Genomic DNA, 7,199 nt, shown 5'->3' with positions numbered 1-7,199 from the left:
CGGTTACATTATAAACAGTGCCTTATATTATAAATGTCTATATGTATATTCTACTGCCAACATGATCAAGAGAACAAATGTCAACATTATGTATTATATAGAGACGAGACGCGAGTGTACAGTAATGGTGTCTTGAGTATATATCATTATTAGGGTCGTCGCATGTGTGACAGCATGTTAACAAAAAATAATAGAATAATAATAAATATTTATTATTATTGTTATGTAAATTCTTGAAATTTTATATAATACGAAATATTTCAACTATTTCAAGGATTATTAAACAACTTCAAAAAAACAAGGAAAATTCGTATTCGTAGTACTAGTTTCCGTCCGCGGCTTTTCCCTCATGCCTTGTTTGGTGTTAAGTACATTTTTTCGATATAAAGAATACCCATGAGTTAAACTAGATTATAAACTATTCCTGTGCCAGAATTATTTTAGATCCGATCAGTCGTTCTGACCTGTTTGAGTTACAAATATTCATCCATATAAACTTCTGCGTTTATAATATTGGTAAGATTCTTTCCATGTATATTTGGGCTTTGATAGTTTATATGTCATCAGAGAGTTTGTGTGACTATCGCAAACATTGGCATCCATTGATGGTGCAGTATCCGCCACGTTTGTATCCTCGTTGCTTGCAGTTGCCAATGCATTCGTAAAAAATACAACCAGGGGGAGGTTTCACTTGAATCGTGACTGGTTTGACTATTTGCCTTTTCTGAATATCGTGGACGGTATCTGAAAAATATTTAAATACTTTTATATATCTATTATGTTTTTTATATATTTCTTAATGTTATATTGATAAATAAGAATAAAAATACATATACATTTTCTCCATGAAGTTTTCCTTCATCGTCGAGCAATTAAATACTTTAATTATAACCTATGTTACCACTGTACTGTTACCACAACCCATCAACCTTGGGAATTAAGATGAACTTGCTGAAATGTTCTGATTCTTCATTTTGAGCTATCTTGGCTTTACCAGTAAAAGTAATTCAACTAATATTAATTATTCACTATACTAATAAAGGTTGTGCTTTTGGTTGTTTGTCTGACACAAGCATAGTGTTTCAAAACAACAAAATGATAATGGTTAAATTGAAATATTCTATGGTTGCTTGGGGTATTTATAGTATTCAAATAACGTATACTAACTGCCAGTATCACAATACATAACCGCCACGAGATCTACTAACAAAATTGCAACAAATAAACACGTCTTCATGACCGAATCTCACAATCTCACTGCGAAATTACTGCACTGGGAAAGTTATTTATACATTCCTTATACCAACATGCATTGCCCTCATATTCATACTTTAACAGATCTTAAGAGTGTTACTTGGCGATTTATTGTATGCTGTCAAATCCATTGCCGGTAATGTTTGCGATGAAACCATGTCCGAGGCGAATAGGACGGTAATGGTTATCGTGATATTATTCGTTGAAATTGTACAGTAGAAAGATATAAAGCTAGTAAATATCGGACGCAGAGGGAATACCCGGAGTCAATTTCTCTGGCACAGAATTGCATGTGATAAATTTATGCCGGTGTTATACAAATTGAGACCATAATATTCCGAGTGCAAAGCTGCGAGTCGTTTGTTAGCGTTCCTCTTTTGTTTTGTTTGAAATTTGTCTGAATTACTTCTGTGATAAGATTAAAGATTGTATTATTGTTTGCCCGAGTTCCACTTTAAGAATTTTGATGTGTCCCATATTCAGACAATCTGCTAACAAAATGTTGTTACTTGTGATACATTTCAGTTGGAAATTAGGGTTGTTAGAGTTATACGATTATGGGAGCCGAGATGGCTCAGTTGATATGTTCAATTGGTTTATAAAAGATCACAGATTTAAATCTGGATTTTCTTATCAATTTGTGTTTATAATCGAGTCGTTGATAAGCTCAAAAGCAATTCTTTAATATAACATAAGAAGAGTACATTAACCTTTTAACGTGTTATGTCCAAATAATTACATATTTACATAAATAAGGATTAATATTCAAATGAACAAGCATACTTGTTTATAGTATATTTTGTTCTTTGTTTTAATGATTTTATGAACTTCAGTTCTTATTTATATCGAAATGGGTTATAAATAAACAAATCTAGATAAAGATATAGTCATGTAAAGACTATAAATAATTATTCAATGAAGTATTTGAAGAATTGAGACAAAATATATAAATTTCGTAATTTTTTTTTTATCCGACTCTATATATCCCCGCCCCTCGGCGTTTGCCTTATAAGCTAGCCACTAAAACAACAAGGCTGTTAAGAAAGTAACGTGACTAGACGCTAAGCGTAGACAGCGCAACTGTATCTCTGTAAATAGAATGCAAGCAAGAAAACGCTTCTATTAAGTTGAATTTTAAATGTATTATATCGTGTGAATGGTCTTTATGATACTAATATCTAAATAGAATATGAAAACTCCTTGCACGCTAGCTGTATCATTTTAATATTCGTATATTTTGAAACAAGTTATACTAGCAATAATCGGTTGTAGTTTTTTTTAGTATTTGTTTTTACACTTGGCTGTAAAAAAAGCAAGGATAAAGCAAAAGAGAAGATAAAAAAAGTAAAAAATTTAAAATTTGCGTATCCAGAGTATAATTTCAAGGTAATGTGCTTAAAGAAGGTTTTATTTCGACATATATGTTTGGCTGTGCACTCGTCTTATCATCTTTGAATGTATTCATATGTGTATGTTTTGTACACACACATATGTAAATGCTTTTAGTCTGTGACAAGGTGAACGTTCTATTAATACCGCAAGTCGATTAGTCGGCGGTCAATCAATATCATTCATCTCAGAAACTGGTCCACGACCTCCTTGAACTTCTGGCGACGGTGAAAGGGGAACCCCGTTTGTATGATTTAATATAAATTCCTTTTATGAATCATTCAGGCATTGCATTCGTATGAATAAATAATACGAGGGGATGTACCTCCATGCATTAAAACGTATGTGTTAGTTACGGTGACTAAGTTTAACTGCAGTCAAACTACAATCTCAGTGTATTTGAAATTAAATTAATTGTAATTTTAAATAAGTTAATTATATAGTTACGCAAAGGACTTACCTTTATTATTGTTAACTAGCGACCAGCTCCGTCTTCGCACGGGTACAACGATGATACTAATTACATATACTACAAATTTTTCCTTTACTATGTAAGGTTAATTAGCAAAGATTGTGATGTATTTATTTAATACTATGTAATATGTACACTAATAAGTTTCAAATTCATAAGTTATAACTGGCCATAGCCACATAGTTACTTTAATTATGTAACAATAGGATAATAAAACAGGAAGACTTGACATTTTTGTTGAATATAATTGTGAATAATAAAGTATTTAAATAACAAAAATAATCTACTTTAATTGTAGATAAGCTTAGATGCTTTTAACTATATTGTCCATATATTATAACCAAATACTTTCCTCTCGAATAACTCTATCTATAAAAAACCGCATCAAAATCCGTTGCGTAATTTGAAAGATGTAAGTATACATAGGGACAGACAGCGGTATGAATGATGATTATGGAGGTGTAAGATTTTCTGCCTGATCCCTTAAATCCCTGGATATGAAAGGATGTTTATTAGTGAGTGATTGATTAAACAGAAATATGTTACGTCTCATCGATTATTGTTTACGGAAAGAGAGAAATCATTGTGTTTGTTACTCAATTGACAAAAGTATAATAAATAAATAAATATGAGACAACATCACATACATTACTCTGATCCAAATGTAAGTAGCTAAAGCACTTGTGTTATGGAAAATCAGAAGTAACGACGGTACCACAAACACCCAAACCCAAGACAACATAGAAAACTAATGATAATCTATATTGACCCGGCCGGGAATCGAACCCGGGATCTCGGAGTGGCGTACCCATGAAAACCAGTGTACACACCACTCGACCACGGAGGTCGTCAAGTATATTTTTGGCATGTGTTGTCAAAAACATTCTTATAGTCTCTTAAAAATATATGGCTAGTTAATTTCGAGATTTTTAATGTCGGTATCTAAATAGGTGTGAAATATTTCCAACCTATATAAAAATTAGATGTATCTGTAAGAACAATCGTGTGCAAGTTCCAACCCCTCTATAGTATCTCCGTCGAATTCCCTCTCGACTGAAACGGACGGCACTACTGTAAGTGCGTTGTGTAATTTGTCTCGATTGTCGACAATACATCTCTGGTTACATCGACAATACATCTGAAGCTATTGTTCACACTTCTCTTCGTAACTTACATAAGCACTTTAATTGTAGTACCGATGCAAATTTTGTACTTTTGAGTAACAAATAGCCAGTTTTCAAATAAATGAAAATTATAAATTAGATGCATAGAGTTTGACAAATTTATTAATGAATTGTTCATCGTTTTTAGTTTGTTTTGTACACATTAATAATGATGAAAAAAAGCAAATACAAAACTAAATCTAATATAGATTCTATTTCAAACAATAAATCCGCATATATATGTATTGGACGGATTGCTGCCTTAGATTGGGACTCTTGTTTCGTTTTAGGAGTTTCTAGTAGAAGTTATAGAATGAAGTATGTAGTTGAACGATAGGCCATATAATATCATATCATTATGTATATGAATCATCTTTTTTCCTTGTACGACCTCTGAAGTATCATTATTATTGTTGATAGTACAAACTGTTTCAAGTCTCAGAAATTAAAATTAGTTAATTTTTAATTCGATGCAAACAAAAAACAGAGGCATTTATTCATAGACATATGTTGCCTATTACTCAATCTACTATATTTGATATACCTATATGCTTGGTGTTTATAAATTAATAAATGCTGGCTATATGATGTTCGTTTTTGTGTTCATTCTTAGAAATAATGCGTTGTCAAAAAAAAAATCCTTTTTGGTGTCTGTATTAAAAACAAGTTCAGTTGTTTAAATCTAATCAAAGGCCTTTATTCAATACTGAAGAATTCCACTTATACATATATTGATTGCTAAATTAAACACTACTACCACTACCACTGGTTCAGAAACAAATACCCTGATCTGAGAAGAGCCGGCGGAAAAAACTCAGTGGGTCTTTTGTTGATAATTTGTGATGGGATGTAGTGTTTAGAAATATTCCATATCAGAAAAGATATAGAAGATGATCGTTTCATTCCCAAGGCGTGCTGTCAGCAAAAGAAATCAATAGTTTTGTAAAAAAGGCTACATTGATTTTTCATTATGCTTTAACAATATTAGTTAATTAAAAATAATTTTCAATTTTAAATTATTATTCAATAGCACAATTCGATTACACAATGAAAACTTTACATTATTCGAAGTTTATGCCAAAAATTAATTTAATAACAAACGAATGCTTCAAATAGTAGTTAGGTAATAACTTCATAAAGAATGTAACATTGTAATGAATATTAGTTTTTTTAACCGATCAATAACATTGACATCCTGTGAAAGCGCAGTATCCTCCTCTATAGCCTCTCCTTATACAGTTTGATGAGCACTCCCATAACTGGCAAGACGGAAGTCGAGCGTTGATTTGCCTCTTTTGTAAATGAAGCTCCGGCCCATCTAGAAGAGAATTATCTTATTAAAAATTGAAACATATTTTATTCATTTAATATTATTATAGTAGAACACTATCCTCAAATAGTAAATCGTAGAGAAAAATAATTATAATAATAGTAAAAAAAAAAATCCCTATTTCAAGATAATTCAGCAATTTAATAGTATTCTTAATAAATATCAAACTAAATTTATATTAAAAGTACATTTTTAATACAATTAATGAGTATATTAATTTATTTAATACGAGATAACTCACTTGGAACTTCCTCGCTTTGCGCGAAAGTAGCGAAAGCCACCACCAAGAGAACAGCGAAAACAAAACACGCCTTCATGGTTCCGTCTTACAATTTTGTATGATACTAAGGATTTAAGTAACAACTTTATATACGTATTCCCTATATGCGCCGATAACGATATTGCGAGCACCTTGCTTTAGATGAGCTAACAATGTGTGCAATATCATATCGCTTTGTTTCAAGTACATTGCTACAGACTTGTTGAAAAGTATCGTAAATAACGAAACAGATACGGCAATGGATACACTTTAAATGTAAATTTTAATTTACATTGCCTGTTAGAAAGAAGGGAATCCCTGAAACCCGAACTAATTTGTTGGAAATAATCATTTTATTTATACGGTTTACAATGAATTAATTACTCTACTAAGTCAAGTGCAAGCTTTATTTTCTATTGTAAGCAATGCATTTAAATAACATCGCTGATAAGATTTCTAATAATAATTACTCATTATTATTTGCTCACGAGTCGCTTTTCAGAATTATCGAGTGGGCTCTTTGTTAAGAATGCTATTTTCATCAGGTGCGTTGTGTAAATTTTCCTGTTACGTTCTATTTTGTTGGATTGTTTTTTTTTACTAACAGACTAGTTGTTGTCCATGGATACGCTTGCATTTAAGGAGTCAGTCATGTTAGGTGTTAGGCATAAAAAAAGTATACCTATTATTCGTTAAAAATCGGCATGGAGACATGCCATAGGTAATTCGGTTCTGTAGTTTGGCGGCGAAGCCAACATACAGTCAAACTATTAATAATGTTAGTATTGATTTAAATGATTTTGTTAAAAAATCGACATTGTTTTCGTCGATTTTTTACATATTCATACCATGTTCATTTATTCCGTAGGACCTGATTTTATTTCTTAGGATAATTGTGTCACTTGGAAATGTGTATACTTTGTTTTCTCATATTTACTTCATTATTAGATGAGACGACGGGAGAGAAATCTGGGGCAAACCCGTATTTTTCGAGACAAGGAAATATTTGAAGAGTTTTTTCTTCTGCATTTGAATATGGAACATCGTAATCCTCAATATTATAAGCTAGTTATTTGACTAATGAGACAGTTGATATGTATTATATATTGTAACTATACTAGAAAAAAAGAGGTTAATAAAACCTCTTTTCTTATCATTTCATACTGGCTAATGTGTGCACAAGCCGATAAATAATATTATACTCACATGTTATTACGTACGTATACGTCGATAATCTATATACGATCCGGCTGTAATTATAATGTTATAAGTAATTTTTTGCACATTTAATTGGCAATTATATTCCAGCGACGTTACAATTTCGAATACTTC

At 31.5% G+C, this 7,199-nt stretch overlaps 2 long non-coding RNA genes across 2 annotated transcripts; both read right to left on the bottom strand.

Annotated features, from left to right (window-relative positions):
- Window positions 1-562: 562 nt before the first annotated feature.
- LOC124544215 lies at window positions 563-1,672 on the bottom strand. The gene is made up of 2 exons (XR_006967524.1): window positions 1,168-1,672; window positions 563-744 (listed from the first exon to the last, which is right to left on the bottom strand). It is a non-coding gene; the product is annotated as an uncharacterized LOC124544215 (long non-coding RNA).
- Window positions 1,673-4,950: 3,278 nt separating this feature from the next.
- LOC124544506 lies at window positions 4,951-6,247 on the bottom strand. Its single transcript, XR_006967539.1, has 2 exons — window positions 5,850-6,247; window positions 4,951-5,596 (listed from the first exon to the last, which is right to left on the bottom strand). It is a non-coding gene; the product is annotated as an uncharacterized LOC124544506 (long non-coding RNA).
- Between the last annotated feature and the right edge of the window lie 952 nt (window positions 6,248-7,199).

The sequence above is a fragment of the Vanessa cardui genome, chromosome 4 (assembly GCF_905220365.1).
Source record: "Vanessa cardui chromosome 4, ilVanCard2.1, whole genome shotgun sequence".
NCBI lineage: Eukaryota > Metazoa > Arthropoda > Insecta > Lepidoptera > Nymphalidae > Vanessa > Vanessa cardui.
The sequence above is the reverse complement of the archived record's forward strand: the minus strand, read 5'-3'. Positions and strand labels throughout refer to the sequence as shown.